Source organism: Cinclus cinclus, chromosome 1 (assembly GCF_963662255.1).
Source record: "Cinclus cinclus chromosome 1, bCinCin1.1, whole genome shotgun sequence".
Taxonomy (NCBI): Eukaryota; Metazoa; Chordata; class Aves; order Passeriformes; family Cinclidae; genus Cinclus; species Cinclus cinclus.
The window spans coordinates 43271856-43291953 of record NC_085046.1 but is presented as its reverse complement, the minus strand read 5'-3'; positions in this window follow the sequence as shown (position 1 = coordinate 43291953).

Here is a 20098-nt window from a genome sequence, read left to right as displayed (position 1 = left end):
AGATGCATGTACAAAAGGTCTGTGTTTAGCAGGCACTAAGATATTAATAAAAATACATGCAGGAGAAGACAAGAAACAGATAAGCCATTGACAATGGAGAAACAATATAGCCAAGTACTCTTACAAAGTACAAATAAATTAAGTTTGTATCAAAACTGGATTTACAAGCACTGACCCATGTGAAGTCATAAAAAATACAATAGAAAAAAGGGAGAATCTGAAATTGCAACCCTAAATCCACATTATTGACTCTCTATAATTTGAACAATGCTTGGCTATGTTGATGTGATGCAGTTCTTGTCTGTGAACCACAATTTTTTTGTATTTCTCTTCAACCACCATATTAATGCTACCCTAATGCTGTAATAAATAAAGGTATGTGATCATAAGTTCTGGTATTGTGGTGAAAACAAATTGCATATTTTTGTGTACATATATATATATCTTTATTTAGACCAGTAATCTACCCTGTGCTAAGAAATATAAACTAGAGTGCGTATGGGCAAAGGAACAAAGGTTATCACTACAAAACTTTACTGTCTTCTTCTGTTGGTCTCAGTTAGATTTATCCTTTTGAGCACATGGCCATAAAATTACACATAGAGAACTCAGTGAATATACATAAATGAAATATTGCCATGAATTTACAATGTCTCAATTTCTTCAAAGTCCTTAGTGTGACTTGGGCTTCATAGAAGAGGACATTTTAAGTCACAAGGGACCCACAAGGATCACCTAGTTCAACTAATTTAAATTTAAATATTTGGAAAATACTGCAATTAAACTTTCCACATTTTTTAATACCTTATTTCTTGTGTACCGGAAATGTGTGCGAAACAAGGGTTTGTTTTACTGTGAGGTAAGAGACAACTGTTAAGGTTTATTTGTACAACTTTGGAATCCCAGGAGCACCAATGTTGGTTTTCCAAAGGCAGAGACTGCTTGCAATGACTATCAAGGCTGCACAAAGTTGATGCAGATGAACCAGCCCATCAAGTCCCTGAATCAAGACCTGACATGAGAACAGAGGAACTGCTGCTGCACCCACCCAGGTGTAAGCTCCAGCATCCCATTACCCTGACTTAAACATGAGCTGCCAGCAGGACAGCAAGGAAATGATTTGTGAAGCAACAATGGTGCAAGGCATAGATTGCTCTATCTCCAGCAAGCCTGAGTGGAATAAATTACCTAAGGTGCCATACTTTTAAACTTGAGAATAATTATTCCTTACTTATCTCCTACATATCACACAATTTTAGTCTTTCATTAGATCATTTAGCATCTATTTTTCAAGCTGAGGAATTCCTGTCTTTTCATAAAGAAGATATACCTTATCTTGATTATCAAAAATAATTGCCATGCCTTAAGCTGAACGTATCCACTCCAGTTCAGATCTGAGAAGTAGGATACAAAATTGTATGTAGTCAACAAAATCTGGGTGTGCACAGTGATATTTCCTGTTTCTTCTCTATTCTCTTCCCAGTTGCGCCCACAATTCTTTTTGTCTTCATCACTGCTCCTGAACTCTACTCCACTGTTTTACAGAGCTGCCTGCTAAGTAACAATAACTCCTCTGAAGCTTTTCTTCAGGTACCTAGACCTAGAACTAATTTTTGCCTGTGGATGTGACTTTGGAATTATCATCACGGAATTTCTTCTGCCCTTTTTACCATGCAATCATTTACCACCTTGACTTTTCTGAGAGATGGCAATGAAAGGCTGAATTACTATTATTATTATTACTATTATCATCATTAACATTATCATTATAATTATTATTATACTGCAAATATATACCTATCATATATAAGGACTTCTGAAGTTGCCATGGTTTCTATAAAAATACCTTCCAATCATGAAAATTCTTCTGTACTCTAAGAAGACAAAGTAAAATCTCACAGTCAGACATTTCAATAGCTGCAGAGGATATCTCCTTTCTGAGTATCAACTCATGTCCAACCATCAGGATACTCTTCTCAGGGCCCTGGAGGTACATTTATTTATCACAATCAAAGAAGGTTACAGACAGAGTGGTTGGTAGCTGAGAGTGCTCTAGCTCACCAATGCATGTTCTCTTAGGTATTTGAGTATGTAATTTTAGGCACTAATAGACAAGCAAAGTTGTGCATATGCAGATGGAAAACGCAGACATACAGCCAGTTCCTGACTTTGGGCAGTTTAATTTAAAAACAGAGTATTGCCACCTGTTTAAAATATACAAACTGTCACTTACAAGAAAAAAAAACTATGAAGAATGAGCAGAAACAGAATGTCTTGGAAAAAAATTTAGTTGGAAAATGTGTGCTAAACTTCAATAGTACAAAAATCTAATGAAGTCTCTGAGTTTTGTATCGATTTTATACTCCTCACTCATTTATTCAAAACTTCCCTGAGGCTTTTAGGAAGTAGACTTCTCCAAAATACTCATTTTGAAATATACTGAGCTTTAATGTTTGAGAAGCCATTCTGAGTATTCGAGGGAATTTCCTCATACCTGATCCCTGAGATTTAATTTTTTTAATTAAGTATTCTAAAGTTAATTTCCTAGATTTTGGTCTCCAAGTGAAAGGGCATATCTTGATTGCTCTGAACTCCCTCTGAAAACCAGGAAATAAAGGTGTAATTATGACTTTTGTTTCAGTTCTGTATTGCAGTTCATACTGGTGTACCTATTAACATACTTTGAAACAAAGCAATAAAGTTACTGTAAGTTTGGAGACAAATCAATTTCAAGTTTGAAATATTAATCTTCCATAGTTAAACTAGACAAAACTTGTATCCAGAAAAGGTGTCACATGTCTAGCCACAGACACCTGTGTTTAAAAATATGGGTTAAGCACTTGATGTCTGAAACGGACTTACATATTTTGCATTTTTTAGTACACAATATTTCACATATAGTTTATCTCACCAAGATGATGAATAGATGTGTGAAATCCCTGTGGACAGCTAGCAATATTGTCTTTCACAGTAAGTGATCCCCTCAACATCTCAGTTAAATTAAAGAGGACAATGAAGACATAATGATGGATTGAAGACAAAGGAGTCCAAAAGAGCAGACAGCTCCCAGCCATTCATTATGTCTGATGGGAAAAAAAATGCCAACCAGACCTTAAATTAAAGAAGAAATAGAGGAGAAAGAACAGCAGATGCACATTGAGGCAAAGCTAACAGTCAGTGGAGAACTCTTTTTTGTTGTCTGTCAAACGGAAACCAGGAGACTAAAATAAAGCTGAAAAATGGTAATGAAAAGCAGAGACAGGCAAAAGACATGCCACTCCCATCCATGAAGCACATAAACCTTGTTATTTCTGACTGCCTTCTCTCCACTATGGATCATTCTGGAAAGAAGAAAATGCTATATCACAGACAGTTTTCAACAACAGTATTTCTCCATAAAATGAAACAGAAAAAGCAGACAGACTCAGCGGTACTTCCATCTCCAATCTTTTTTGACTCCTCTATCAAAGAAACCCAGCCTTGATCTTTACAGCATAATATTTCCCTAGGATGTTCAACGAATTCCTTATAAGACATCAACAGCAGAGGCTCCTCACTTACAACTCAAGAGAGCTGAGTCTATCCCCAGGAGTTACTTCCCCAGTGTAAATTCCACCATGATAGAATCATCCACTGCATGCCACAGGTTAGTCACAGTGGGTGTTCCAGTGTGCCTCATAAAAGGAAGCAGGTGTCCTCTTCTTGACTACACAGGGCTCAAGCATAACGTTGTGTTTTCTGGCTTTCAGAGTTTGTTTCTTAATTTTATGGCCTGCTTCCACAATCCAGATGTTATTTTGCAAAATTTATATCCCAAAAAGCTTCAGGGCAGGCTAATAAAAAGGTTATTAACTTGCAGCAGTAAGATTCCTCCAAGCAGGAATTCTCTGTCCTTCAAAATGTGCAACATTGTTTGCTGTGATTTATTTCCCACTGCTTGGAACATGCAAACCACCACTACCATCTTTCTCCAAAATATTCTGAGTGCAGAAATTTTTTATATTTATGTCCACTTTATACTTAGATCTTCCAGCACTTTTTGAAGTAGATTCCTCTTTGCAGATTTAAGACTGAGCAATTCACATCTACTTCCACTATTACTCAGAGAAGTGTACACCCTTTGCTTTCTCCAGAGAGTAGGGTCTACTTTCAGGATATCACAGCTGATCAAAACCAGTCTTGGTTGTGGTGTGCATGCCTGTCATATGTGCATAAGGAATAATCAGGTGGGAATTGAACTAGAGCTACTACCATGCTTTTCTTGCATCCTATGTCACACAAACTTGGAAGCAGAGAACCTCAGAGCACGCAGGGGAAAAAAAAAAAAACAAGAAAAAAAAATAATCCCAAACAACCTTCCCATAGCCTCTCCCCTCTGAATTCAGATGCACAGCATCTACAATCCCCACTGGGCCTGAGTCTGGCTGTGGTTTTTCTTGTATTGGTGTTTGGATCCATACCTCCCCATTAGCATGAAGATAAACCAGTCAAGAAAAGCACATGGAGAAAGCAGCCCCAGTATATAGGGGAAACACTTACAGCAATTGTTCCCTCTTCCTCAGCTTCCCTGCTTCATCATTACATGTTGAAGTCCCCATCCCTCATCTCTCTAACATAACAGCTCCAATTTCTGTTTCCACAGCCCTCCTCCAGCTGTGACCCAGTGTTTCCATGAACAACTCTAGGCAAGATGATCATTTAAAGACTATTGTCATTTATGTGGAAAGTGGAGGACATTGTCAGCTAGCTCACCCTTCACTATCTTTCTTTATTCACACATCAGATCTGGGGCAGACTGACAAAAGGGATAGGGAAGAAAGGAATTCTTGGTGTTCACTGTCATAAAAATAGATGGGCATGAAGAACCTCATGTCTAAGTGACTGTGGCCAGGGGAAGGACTTGGTTGGAAAAGGCCAGGTAAAACTAGTGTTGCCTTTGGCTCTTTAATGTCTTGGCATCTATGGTCATCTCATGAGCAATCACTGAACAGCAAAAGGCAGTCATTCAAAGTTTAGGGAAAACTGAGAGGAAAAATACCAAGGTGGAAATGAAAGGTCATTCACAACATTCATGGCCATTTTGGAAAAGCTGACAGACAGGGTTACCGTCTCGGCTGATTGTAACAGAGAAGTCCCAGAGATGGAGATCAGAAAAACTATAAAGCACAAGGCTACTATATGTCCTTCACATTACATCAATGATGCAAGTGACTACTTGACTGTTTCTTTGTTCCTAATTACCTAACATTAGCAAATACTTCTTATAGCAGCTCCAGTGGAAGAAAAGTCTCAACAGTTCTGGCTGTTTCTTGTTCTCAAGGGTGCAAAGACATGACTGTGTGTGTCTGTCTGTCCAGTTTTAGAATATGAAAAGAAGCCCTTCCTTTACATCATTCATGTCTGTGGAGCCCTGAGCAACTAACATCTTCACAAAGACCAAACTGACTTAGCAGCTGTAGGGATAATTAGAATTTGGTCAAAAATACATATTAGGGATGGGCAGGGAAAGACTTCTCTGCTCATTTTAAAACTTGCATATGGCTGAATATAAAATATCCTATGATGAAATAGTGAAATATTTTTGTGAAATCCCTGTGGACACTTAGCAATATTCTCTTTCCCAGTAAGCAATCCCCTAAATACATGGGAATATATAGGCATTTGAAAGTTTGATAATGAAATTTTATTACACACCTTGAAACCTGCATTTTTGGGTAACTGAAGGAAAAAAGTCCAACTTCTCTGAGTTTTTGGGAGAATAATCCTTCACAATGTAACATGAGAAAAAAAGAAATGGAACGGCTGAGTCAAGAAAGTTGCACAGAAAAAGTCCATAATGAAAAGTACTTTTTACTGTCCTCTTGAAAACTTTTTAAAAAATGAAATACGACAAATTTAAGACTAAGTTGTGTAATTTTTCAAGATTTTCTTTGTGGGTCTTATGACAGCCAAACCAAAGAAAATCTTTTAATATTCATTTCAAGTTCATGATGAAAATTTCACAGGCTGCACTATATCAAGGAAGTATTCAGCAGTGAAAACTGCCTGATCTTTGACAGGAAAACTTTAAAACCACTGTAAGCTCTCCTGCTAAAAGACTTAGCACACAAGTAAAGCATGTCTCTATAAGTTCTGGAAAACTAAAGAAAATACAGCCTGTTCTTCCTTCTCTCTCAAAGCAGGGAATGGATGCAGAAACAAACTCTACTTCCACACACGTGATGGGTAGGTTTTCCCTGGAGGATCTTCTAGAGCATCTCATGGGCCTCAGGGTGTCCACACTTTCAATGTGACATTTGATTTACTCACTGAAACTGTCTCTGCAATGAGCAGGTGAACTGGCCCCTCTGAAGCCTGATGCCTGTGCCCTGTTTAAAATGCCTCTCTTGGGAGGAAGGGGCCCATTCCTTTTTGGGGCTGTTTCTCTCCACTGAGTTTCAAAGGGCTGAAGGTCAATGTATTGATTTCAGCCTGTAACACTGAAAATGAGGATGCCAACATCTGTAAAAGGAATCTCACCCAGAGCTTTCTCCAGCTGCAGGGATTTCAAGGCTTATGGGGTTAATTTCTCTGCTGTGTTAAACTATTCTCTTCCTCCTATTGTGTAGAACATACAATAAAAACAAAATCAGAAGCAAAAAAACCCCCAACAACAACAACAACTTAATGTAAAGGACAGAAAAGCAAATAGCTTTGCCTCCATCGTAATAAACACAGGAAAAAGGGATTACCTTTGTGAAGCAGCTGAAATCAGGCTTTTCCCATTGTTCAGCTTGATTAAATGCAAGTATTTCAAGCAGATAAAAAAAAAGAGAAGGTACTATTTTCCCTGTCTTATAGTATGACACTGTATTCCTAAGGTGGATTGACTGGGTCAAATTTTCAGGAATGGAAAGCATCAGCTGTACATGAAGAGGAGTATGCATGTTCTGAATGTCTGAAATTCAGGCCAAAATACAGTTTCACAAAGATGCTTAAGTACTCCAAAATGCAAGCAAGTCCTTTGCTGTCAAACACAGCTCTATTGGAGTCCTGAAAACAATTTTACATGGGTCCCAGACTTTAAAGGAAATCTGCAGCAGAGATGGAAAAATCTCAATATAATATTTTAACTGTAAGACCATCTTCTCTTTAGTGAACGTCACAATTACCCAGCTTAACAAATAATCCTTAAGACATCACCACAAAGGAGGCTCAATACTGTGCATCAGCATTATCTGATTTACAGTGAACTAAAGATGCAAGCTAAGAGATAAAAGTGCTTCTAATTGCTTTGACAAAAATCTCACATATTGGGTTTTGGCTTTGAAAACTTCATCTGTAAAAAAGGTCCCTTGTATTAACTTTCCTCAAGAGACTGTAAAGATTAAGGACATTGAGGGATATGAAAGAAGAAAAAGATCAAGATAGGCTAATTAAGTTTTGGGCCATCTCTAGGGGAATTTCAACTGACCTGCTGTAAGATAAGTACAGCAGACCTGAGTCCAAGACCCATCCATTCTGCCTTGCCTCTCAACTCCCTAGGCTGGTTTACATCTACAAAGCACAGAGGAAATAATCACCAGAGAAGGATGGCAAGGTAGTGCTCTTCTGGCTCTGTCAGATGCTGATCCCAGTTCACAGACCCAGTCTTTCTGAGAACTGAAGATGGGTGAAAAGCAAGAACTTTGAACCAGGTCAGAGTGCCCTGACTGTGTATTTTGGTTGTGGCCCATCCTATTGCGCCAAACAAGATCCCACAGGGAAGGAGAACATAACCATTTCAGCTGCCAAAAAATTAAATAAAAAACAATGCATTCATTACTGTAATTTTTAATTGCATATATATATTTGTTTATGGATATGTTTTCTGTTTTTCTTTCCTTCCCTATTTATACTAGCATGCCTCTCCCAGTGACAAAAGGTTAAAAAAAAAAGAAAGGAAAAAGAAGAAAGGAAAAAAACATGCAAGAAATCTGTACAATATATCTCCTTTTTCTTTTCAGTGAAAAGAAAAACATACTAAATTTCCCATCAAAATACATGATCAAAATTATTTCCATGTCAGTTTTGGATTGAATGTTTTGAACCAGCTCTAATCATAATGTGTAAGTACACCATAAGGATCCAATTTCACATTGTCAGGTTATAATAGACATACACAAGTACTTAAGATTGAAAGAAATATTTTATTATAATTGAAAAAAGCATGGTAGGAAATCATAACCACCTTTTGAATTCTTAACCATTCAATCTCAATGGTGCATTGATATATTTAGTATTAACCTATATTGCTAGCTTTTTTAACAGACCATAAATCCCCAGAAAACCCAACATGGTTTCTAATAATATTTTTAGTAAAAATATCAGTATGGTAAACAGATGTGAAAGGTTGGGCGTTTCTAAGACCTGCTTGTGTACTCTGCCAGATCCTCTTGCCCCCATAACAGGGTGTTAGTTCAGAGGCCATCCCAACTGGGGTGTTTGCTGGTTTCCTCTGCTCAGCTATTTTAGAGCATGCATTCATCTTGTCTATCACTTCAAAGACAAAGTCTGCCTGAACTAGCTTCTTCTATGAAATTATAACAACTTCAGCTCTAAGAATAGGAACATCTTTGGCAGATCTGGATGGATGGATGGATGGATGGATGGATGAATAAATGCATAATCATTTGACACGGAAAGCATGATGATGTCTTGACCGATGTCTGTCTGGTTAAACTTCCTTCTAACAGAGTCATTTACTACCTCCTTTATAATTAGACATTCAATATGGTAAGAAGAGAAGGGAGATAAAGTGAGCTCTGAAATATGACTGCACTGCTTTGACAGGCTGATCAACATACACTGGAAAGTAGAATAGTACACCTACTTAGACTTGACATTTCATCTCAGAGTTTACTATAACCGTGTCTAGCTAGAGGGACACCATTTATTTATCCTCAACTTTCCCAGAGTTTGATGTCAAGGGAAGAAATGGCCACAGAAAAAATAGGAGGCTAGCAACCAGTGTCCCGGCCATTAATAGCAACCCTTTCTATAGAAGACTATTTTGCACACCATTTTGAGACAGAGGGTGGAAATAAATCAAAAATTTAACATGGCATCACACAGAAATATAGCCATATAAAAATTTAGGTTTGGAGTAAGGTAGCAGGAAATAGGTTATTGGTCATTTCCAAATTATTCGTTCTTCTGCCTACAAGGTTACTGTAGTGCAAATACTGAATTTAATTTGAAAATGCATGGAGTGTTGTCTGATTCAATAGGAAGAATTTCCAAGAAAATTAAATGTCAGAGCAGCATGGCTTATTGGTTTTACTCAATGTAAATTCACTTTTTATGCAAGTCTGAATAATAATAATGCCCTAGTCTGTGTCAACATGATGTCCACAACTTAAAGGCTTTGGAGAGGGAGACTGAAGGCAGAAAAGGGAGATGTAGGGTAAGATGATTGGGCAAGATGCTAACCTGGCACTGACAGAGATTTAGCTCTACATGACAGGTCTGTAGCTTTAGAGAGGATTTAGCATGCACATCACTGTGTGTCTTATTTTCTTCCTTTTCAGTTTGTGCAGCCAGCAAGACTGCTACTGGCTAAACAGCTCATCTCCCCTCCTTCAAAAGGTTCACTGGCATATACAGAGGTGCAAGTAAGCCAGAAGGAAATGCATAAGGGAAAAAAAAAAAAAAAAAAAAAAAAGGAAATCTCAAAACACCAGTATTCAAAACCATATTATCCTGTCAAGTAAGATTATGCTCAGATGCACAGCTTATTCTAATAGGTTAGTAAATACTCTCATTTACTGTCTGGGACTGTGAAGCTCTTACTTGGGTGATGTTCTTCCTCATGTTCTTCCTCTTCCTACTGACCCTGACAGGAGATTTCAGTATGGACACTGCCCCTGGCTCAAGATTCATAAAGTAGTGCAAACAAATGCCACCATTTAAAGAAGGCTGCTCTTTTTTTTCCTGACAGGGATAAGGAAGAGCCTAGACAGGGAAAGAATAGGACTGCTTAGGTGAAAGACTGATAGGTGGATTTAATAAATAAACATGCGCCTGAATGACTGCAGTTAAAACGTGATGAGGACCATTTCAGGTGTGTCAGATAGTTTTTTCTACACTGCAACTGAGATGGACTAAGCCATGTTCTGAGCTGCTGATTGCAAACCCAGAGTAATTCCAGTGGCTCTGTCCCACCACAATTCAATATGAAAATGAATTGATGAAGGAAAATGGGGAAGAATGGTCTTGAACAGAACAAGATGTGGGGGACAGTGGATTATTACAGCAGGATTTTGCAATTACAGACTTCAGTGAGACTCCCTTCTCATTGTGAAAGCTAACAGAGACTAACTTCTATTTGTGCATCTGAAAAATATTCTCTGTACCCTTCTATCCCTCTCTTTTCCTACTAAAGAAAAAATCTTTGAGTGAAAACAGAGACTGCCTCTTCCATGTCCTGCTTGATGGTACCATGGCTTTGCTTCTACAGGTTGCAAAAAGTCAGGAAAAACATGTTGTGTCTTTTGGATGCAATGCACTTCTGAACCATGATCTCAGCCTTGAAGGATGAAGGCAGGAGATGTCCAGCCACAGGTACAGTGTGACAGGGTTACCACCTTATCCCCAAATCAGCTCACACAATTTGAGGCCACCCAGGGACATAATGAAGGATCCTTTCAAATAAAATTGCAGCTTCTCTCTACTTCAGGAGCCCCTGCTCCTGTGTGCTAAGACTGTCACAACAGAGTTACAGCAGATATGAATCAATGGAAGGAATGAGGTGCATCTATCCTGGCAGTGCAAGAAATCTGCACTGGCTAGTCTGTACACGCTGTGACAATGCAAACAATAAACACCTATAATAAACCGACCTCGGTTTTTAGTCTAATATCCAGCCTTGCTCAGTGGAAGGGCAAGGACTGACTGCACACATTCAGCAAGTCAAGGTCACAACAAGAAGGAACTTGCTGTTTTGCTGCATCTCTGCCTCACCACTGATGGCACTGGACAATCTAACAAGACTGAGCTAAGGGCTTGGAAAACCACCATGGTTGTGCCTAGGGCAGTGGAAAGCTGCCCTGGGGAACTGGATTCTGTCTCTGCCTCAGTGCCTAATGCCAAGGAACTCACAAAATCCAAACTCCATGCAGGCAGTCATTAATTGCATCTTCTTTGTTTGCTTAGAGCAGAGCACAGAGCACCTGTGCTCTGAACTGTGGAAGTGTGGAGCAATTCCAAGTGTGATGGACTCAGAGGAAGCCAACTCCAGAACAAAGAAAGGATGATCCAATGCTGTTTCTGGAAAGTCAGGGCATGAATATCTCAAATTGGGCATCTAAATTAAATGTACCTTGTTGACATTATAATTCTGTGCATAATTTTCCCCAGTGCATAATGTCATTTCACCTTATTGGCACATTATGAAGATAAATTCATTAATATTTTTAAAGTACTTGGATGCTGCAATAATGAGAGCCACAGAAGTGCTCCCCAGGAAATTAATAACTATGGCTTCAAAGCTGGCTCTGAATGATGCACAGTTACGGGAGGAAGAGGTGACATAATGAACTACCATGATAAAATAAAACATTGATTCATCTGAGCAGTGTTGACTGAAATCTCACCATATTTAAGAGTTTTGCTTTGTACCCTTAAAAGGCTTTTAAGCGTAACTAACACAGGTTAAAAACAAAAAAATAATTTTTTATTTTTAAAAAAATTAAAATAAAAACAATCCTCCAGAGAACTGGAGCCTTTTCTGTTCAGAGCCCAGACTTTAACCCTTGAGCTGACTAACACCTGACCTTGCCTAGTCTGGTCTCTACTGCCAGAATCCTGTCCACCTCTCTCTCTCTGTCTTTCTCCTGTCTATTGGTTCCAGCCCTTCTTTAAATGTCCCATCCTCTCCTCCTCAGCACTCCTCTGCTCCTTCTCTCTCTGTCTCACCACTTTATTTCCACATATTAATAATCTCTTTGTCCCTTTCCTAGTCTCCCTTCCATGGGGACCATACCCCAGCTCTGCCCTTTCTTAATCATTTCAATACCCAAGGCAACCACTTAGGCCATAGACACAACCTTTGTATCTCCCCCATCTGAAGCATGCTCCCTACTGACAAAATCCTAGGACAGCTGAAATGCAAAATTTGAAGAAACATACATGGATAAGGATTTTTCAGACCAGAAAGCATTCTAATGTGGCAGTTTTCCACTAATATAATAAAAGCTCTAAACTTGACTCCCACTACAGAAATCCCTCTTAGATTTTGTCCTGCATTGTCCTCTCCCCCGATAAATTTCAACTTCCTCATCTGTGATATGGAAATCCCACAAAATAATACAAGGTACTGTAATATGATTAAACATGATTGCCTGTCCCCCTGTTTTGTTAATTTTTTTTTCTCTCAGAGACCAAATTATTCTTAATAAAATGAAAAAATATTACAGACTAAAACAGGCATCAGGCAACCTTTACCAGACTCAAGGTCAACAGAGTCTTTATCCATATTTTTTTTGCGTTCAGGAAGACTCTGACACACCAAATGAGCAGACACTCAAGTCTTTGCAAGGAAACAATCAAACCATCAAGAAGGGGAAGCCCTGTAGATAAATGTGTCTGATTCTTCATATGCTTCACACCAAATTATGTCAGCAAACTTTCTGGCTTCTGCTGGACCATATACTGAGTGGTATATTATCATTTGCAAGATTTATCACTGAAGCATTCTTCAATCTCCTTCATATTGAAGGACATCAATGCAAATCTTTAACTGAAATATATTTAAAGAAATTAACTAAAATAACATATGGAATACTTTTGCAACAAATGCATTAATTGTATGCAAACTGAATTAAGTCTTTTATTAGTATATAATTGGGAGAAATATTAATACATTATTTTAATTTGCAAAAATAATACATTAGAAGCTTTGAAACAGAAAGCTGCATAATGGCAGCTTTAACATTAAGATGTCATTGTAAAAATGAATGTATATAATGAACTCAGAAAAATAGAAATATAAATGTCTGATCCTCTCCTTGTTTGCTGTACATCTGCATTGGAGTCTGTCTATTGTTATTCAACTAGCTAATCATCATCTTTTGTGTGGTGTGCCTGTGTTTTTACTCTGAGAGGCTAATCTGTGAAGACATCTGTTATTTGGTAGATAATAGGCCATTTCATGTCTCAAAGCCCTGCAAGGCATTTCTGAAGAAGGAGAAGTAGATACATCTGCTCCCACCAGGTAGGAGTACAAGGGAGCATGCTGTAACAGCAGAACAAAACTTTCACTTGCTATTCAGCAGAAGGCTAAATGCACATGGAACGATGCAAACAAAGAGCAGTTCTGGAGTAGTTTGTTAGGGCTGGGAGTAACATTGACTTTATATAAACCAGAAGACGGTGTATCTCACATCAAAGAAGAGTGTGATTTGTCATAGTGATCCTGGATCCATAAACCAGGCACAGTCACAAAAGCAGTGGTCCGCTGAATCTGAGGTTCTTTTTTGGAAAAAGTCAATATTAGACATTTTGAAGGAAATGCAGATGCCTGATTATTCACTTGGAAAGAAAATCTTGTGCCATTCCTGTCTATTAACTTATCTGTATGAACCAGTTCTCTCTCCACTCCAGTGAAAATATACCATGTCTGCATTATCCATGAATTCAACAGAGCTTTAAATAATCCTTATCAGGATTTTTTTTCCTTTTCAGGAAAAAAACAGGACCTATCTTTATGTTAGAATGTCTAAGTAACTTAGCACACAGCACCTGAATTGTGCAAGCTTCCATTTCTTACATCTTCATCAGTCTGTCAAGTCTTTCCCATTGTGCTATGAATGCAGATGACACTCATATATTCAGATTTATCTTACCTAGGGTTTGTGATGGTCTTACATCTGACTGCTCTGAAAGCAAGTTGGCCATGCAAACAGCACTACAGATATCAGTGGGAGGACAATTTGTATATGTAAGCTTAATATGTGTGCAAGTTCCCTGTATTTACACTTTGGAACTGCACTAGCTACAAACCAAAAATTCAAGGACTAATGTGATTTCTTACTCCAGCTTCACCTACTTGTACATTTTGGAGCATCTTTTCTTACAGAGGAGTTAAAGTTTTGGCTTGTTTTTCTACTGCCTCAGCTCACAGGCTTAGGATACTGCAGTGATAGCAGAGTTGATGCAGTGTTGCCCCAACCTCTGATTTTTCAACTGTAGAAATATTAAACTGAAGAGTGACATATGCTGTTAATATTTGCTGATGGTGAGTACAAATGAAATGTTGTTCCACGAGATGAGTTAGATATTTTTCCCACCCCATTTTTTTTTTCTTTTACTGAGGTTTCAGATATTTGACCACTTTCATTGAATGGAAAAATGGCCTTTTAACTCTTTTCTCAGAAAAATAAGGTTCCTTCCAGTTTGGTGGTTAAACTAGTTATCCACAGCCTAGACAAGTACTTTAACCATCACTCTGCTGAGTACTCTAACATAAGGCTTCCTTCCCTGCCCTCCTAGAGCTATTTTTCCATTTTGTATAAATAAGACACAAAATCTGAGTATCCTCTCTGTAATGAGAATGCCTTAAAATCTCCACTAAATGGGAGGATGAGTTTCTCTGTCTCTCTCTGATCACGAGAACCAAACTATTTATTTGAGACAAAATGGCTGTAGCAGACTGACTGTAGCCTGTTAATTTACAATTTAGGTGAAAATAAAATAACACACATAGATTTACAGACAGTTATTTCCTCTCTCTGCTTCTTGACTAAGACATCTGTGTATCAACATTAGCAGCCTAAGAGCTGTGGTCAATAATAAATCCTGTTCACAACTTATGCTCATTTTGTCAGAGATATTAAGCACAGGGATGCAAAGGAGCTGAGCTAACTTGTGCTGACAATATTTTGGCTACAGCAAGAGTTGGGAAAGACCAGTGATGCTGTAAATGATTAGCAGGTTCTTTGAAAGCCTCCCCATATGATGGGATGATTCCATTCAATATCCATTCAATATTCAATATTCATTCAATATAAGTTTAATATACACCATAAAAGCCTCCTGAATGCACATTCAGTCTGTTCCTCCACACGAAGGGCAGGGTATCAAACATCCTAAAGATTTGGGAATGGCAGCAAGTATTGCTCCTAGATATCATCCACATAAAAAGAAGTACCTCCCAAAGGAGCCAAGCGTTTGCAAGCCCAGGCAAGACCCATTCACTCTACACATCACTGTTACATCTACACAGCCTTTTGCAGATAAGGAGAGACATATTTCACTGAGGATGTGAGCTGGCTGAAGGCAAAAGCCACACTGTGTGGCACTATGCTCTAGGGAATAAATCCAGCCTCCTAAGAGAGCTTATTGGATCAAGCACAGCTAAGATAGCTACAGGGTTTCCCATTCAAAATGGGTTTGGGGAAGTCAGGATCAAAGTGAACTCAGATTGGTCTGCAAAACTCCATCAAAGGACAACTAATAGGCAGGAAACCCTACTCCCAGTGAGAGATTTCTCTGTAAAACATGAAGTAATAGCTCTATGTGGAAGACAGACCCTGGAAGAACTGTGTAACACATTTATGGCATAAAATGCTCTGCAGATGAAGAAGGAAACTTTGGAAATGTACTTATAACAAAAAAGATCAATAGCAATAATACACAATATATCATACATAAATTTCCAAGCAATGCTGCTTATATGGTTTATAGAATTGTGACCTCATCAGTGTCTATTCCTCTCCACCAACGCAGGACCCCTGAACATCAGTTCTTGTTTTGCAAGACTCCAAATATTTCCTCCAGGTGTCTGGAGGAAATATTATTCAGTTTAATGACTCCTGTAAGCCCTTTACATAAGCTCCTTTTTAATCTTAACAAAGCTGGGACAAGGTCCTGTATTAAAACAGGCCAGTTCACTAAGAACAGGTTAGTCCAAAATAAGATCTGGGAACTTGAGTGGGGTCAGAAATCAAACAAACCCCAAGGTTCCCTTCCAAGTGGGTACTGCAGCGGAACATACAGATGAGATTCCTCCCCATGACATCTCTAGAGCAACTGCATGTAAAATAATGCCACTCAGTCCCTGACATAGGACTGCTAAATAGATGCTAGCATTGAAGTACATTCAGGGATAAAGTTGCTCAAAGAGCTGGTAAAATCATTTACAATGAACGATTTCAATTGACAGTGGATAAACAATTTACGGACGCATGAAGTATAAAGATGGTGAAATCAAGGAAGAATCAAGACAAGTTAAAAAAGAGAAAGAAAGTACAGAGAAAATATACAGGATTTCACAGCACCCAGATGCATTTTGTTATGGAACAGTTCTGTTAAGACGAGTGGAGTGAGCAGAGCCAGCGCATTATAAACTAGACAGGCAAAACATTTTAAAACATATTGCCAGTCAAAATTACTTCACAGGAATTTGGTGCCTGAATAGCCCATGTGTCTCTGCAGCTTTCATTCTTCTACTTGATCACAATCAGTTCAGCTCTGCACTTGCTTTTCAATCCACAAGAAATATTAAAATGAAATCTGGAGACACAGCTTGAAATTGCAAACAATGATCAATTAGCACCTCTCACCATACAATTTATTACCTTTCTTTTTCATGGCCTTTGCCATGTCCTCAAGTGCCACACTGATTTACTGCACTGTTCTGCTTAATTATCTCTTGTGCTTTATTTCAAAAGTGATACTATTCTTAGCTGTTTCTTTGCTGGTAGTATTGCAATGTGGAGAGCCCATTCCATCACCAGTTTCAAAGCTATAGCAGCAAGACCAGATCTGCAGTTTAGAAACATGGGATACATTTCAAGTATTTGGAAAAGAAGAAGTTGCTGCAAATTACAGAAAGCAAATTCCAAAATTAGTTTACACCAACAGGCCTGAGAAAAGTAAAGCTAGAAAGCAGCCACCTTCTCTGGAAGATTATTCTTGAGGGTGATACAAGACAACATTCAGAAACCTGAGAAATTAATATTTTCTGAGAGTTCTTAACTCAACTACAGTATCCTTCAAGAAGGCTTTCACCTATCCCACCTAGGAGCACAGGAACATGTGAGGACATGGTGACAGCCAGCTGTGAACACATTCAAAGTGGAAATCAGAAGGTCAATAAATAGTGGAGATTTTAGACCACGATAGTGTAAAAAAAAAAACAAAACAAAAAAAAACATAAAATGAAGCTCTATGTGTCTGTCCAAGTGTAATTGATACAGCAGTTCAGGCAGAAGGGGACTAGATTCCAGGTCTGCATTTCTCTGTTCCTGGAAAGGCTGTTTTGTTAAAGCCAAGACAAATGACAATGACTTCGTGATTTCACTATTTGTACTCCTACATAATAGTACTTCACAGCACGTGTGAAAATTACATTAATTAAAGGTGGAAGAGAAAGATACAAGTGCCTAACTTTTATTAACAAAAGCAGTGTGTATGTTCAATGAGACAGAGATTCCTGCAATCTAAACCCACCACTGACAATAGAATGTGGGCTCTTGTGGTACTTACGCTTATAAATCCAACCCAGAACTGAACTAAAAGTTGCAGAAATACCAGAAATAATGGTTGAATAGCCTCCTTAGCCCACATTCATGCTTAAAAGTCAAGATTTGCCAAAAGGTAACAAAATATTTCTGCAAGACAATGAGAAAGACCTCAGGGATGCAGGAAAACAGGGATGTAGGATAAACTCAGGGATGTAGGATATTACTGAACAAAAGTTGCTTTTTTACTACTGGACCTTGGATAAGGAAGGGTAACCAAGGTAATATGTGTTTATGCAGAAGAGAAAACATATTATGTAGCTAACAACAAAATAGCTTTGAAGGAAAATGTGATTTTGTCTAATGCCAGAAGTCATGGCAAAAACAATGCTGTTTCTTAAATTATTCCTCATTTCCACATTCTTTATTTTTCCATCCCAATTGCTGCCCCTATCTCTAAACAGGAAAGTGTCAGTGTCAAAAATGAGAGACACAGGATAACTGAAAATAAAAGTTAATTGCTGTGGAAATTCAACTCCAGAGCTTTAATTAAAGCCTGACAAATGTATCATGGACCCCAGGCACCAGCGTGGAGTACACCCATTAGAGAGATTACTCCTCTTTCTATGGCCTCCCATGCTAACACAAAGGAAATATCAATCATGCCAGAAAATAGCTTTTCCAAATCAAAGATGCTGGGAATTATTCTATTACCTTTCTCATAGATAATTTTCAGAGTTGCTGAGAGGGATTTTTATGCAAGAAAGCAGCATGTTAGCGTAAATTTTTGCTTAATTGCTAGGTTAATGTTAAATTGCAGCTTTTCTTTTAGGAAAAATGGCAGCTGGTGAGCCCCTATCTATAAACCTACATTTCCTCTGTAGCTTCTCAACATGTAAGTAGGTATATGAGAGACAAACAGCTTCAAAATGATGCCTGATGAAAAGAAGCAAAGGACACTGAGGTGCTTGCAGCAATCCTTTCATGGTGAAAACTGCAGTGGACTCCATCTAGAATTCTTCAGCAAGCCCATTAGGGTTTTTGCTGCCCTCCAACCAGCCTGCTCAGAAGAAATATTTCCACTGGAGCCCCCATTAACAGCTGTTTGGGATGAGTCACCTACTCTCACAACGTGCACAGTATCATGCTCTTTTTGGGGGTCTGACCTTCCAGCCAGTTGCTGAGAGGGCACTGCTGAAAGAAGGAAGGGATTTCTTTTAGATATTCTTTATTGCTCCACTGCAATTATTTTATCCTCTGCTGAGCACTCAGAAGCAATGAACAATGCTGACAAGGTAATAGAGTACGAGAGATGAACATTCTTGCTTTTATTTGCTTAATATTTAAGGCTTGGGTTTGTAGGTGATCAAGAAGTAAAAGCAAAATATGCTCAAATCTCAAGTTGTTTAGTTACTCATTCTGCTGCTAAGATATTTAAATAAAGAACTTTCTCTTTCACAGCCCAGGTCCTCACCTCTTTGATCCTAAAGCAATAATCCCACATTTATGAGATTATTTTTTGTTGCCATGGAAATTAACAATGTAAGAAATTCAGCATTATCATTTCTGTATAGGCAGCAAAGATTCTGTCCTTTTGAAAGACAAATATTTTCCAGACACCTCTCCCTACCCCCACCATCCAACACAAAAGACAGGTCACAGCACAAGAAGCAGAAGGCACACATGCTGTGCACAGCCCACCACATACAGCAAGACTCCTCACACAGATCAAACTCACAGTACTTTTAGGACTGTGAGGAAAGATCCATCCCATCCCAGTGCCACAGCAGACTTCATTTGTGGCACCATGAACTCTTCATAACTAGAGACAGCAGTTTGTGGTAGTTTGGGATTACAGGACCTTAGTCTACTATGTAGTACTCTAAAAATCACCCACTCCTTTCCCCAAAAAACCTCATTTGAGATTCTTAAAAGTGCTTTTGAGATACAGCCTCCTTGTTCTTTGCAAAGGCACTGAACGGCACCATAATCTGTGACGTGGGACTTCAGTGTTTCAGCAATCCCCCCACTCATCCTGCACTGAGACACTGCTCACCAACGCTGACTGGCAGACATCTCAGGCTTTAGAAAATCCACAAAGACGCTCAGGAACAAAGACACCCCCAAAGCATCCTGCTCTTATGTATTGCATATGCTGGTGGCTGATAAGCTATAGCACCCACAGCAAATTTGAAGTTGTTCCTCAATAAAGTATTGGTCTGAACACCTGATTTTGTCTGTAAATTTACTCTTGGATCTTAAGAGTTGCTGCTATACAGAGAAAGGACAAAAAGCCAGGATTCAAGAAATTGCATTTTCATGCAATCTTTGAATCAGAAAAACATACACAGATCACAAGCATATCCAGTGAGTCTGACTTACACTTACAGGAGCCAGTAAAAGAATTTGCACAAAGCTCCCCAAAATTGCCCCACAGCACTCAGATCAACTCCCTGTTCTAATACATTACCTCCTTCACAGTGATCCAAGTGCTTCTGCCAGGACTGAGGATAAAACTGAATTCCTTCTCCCACTCCTTTTGCACTAAATCCTTAATGCATCCCCCTCCCAGGATTAGCATGGTGTGAATAAAGTAACAATCATACAACGAGACTGTC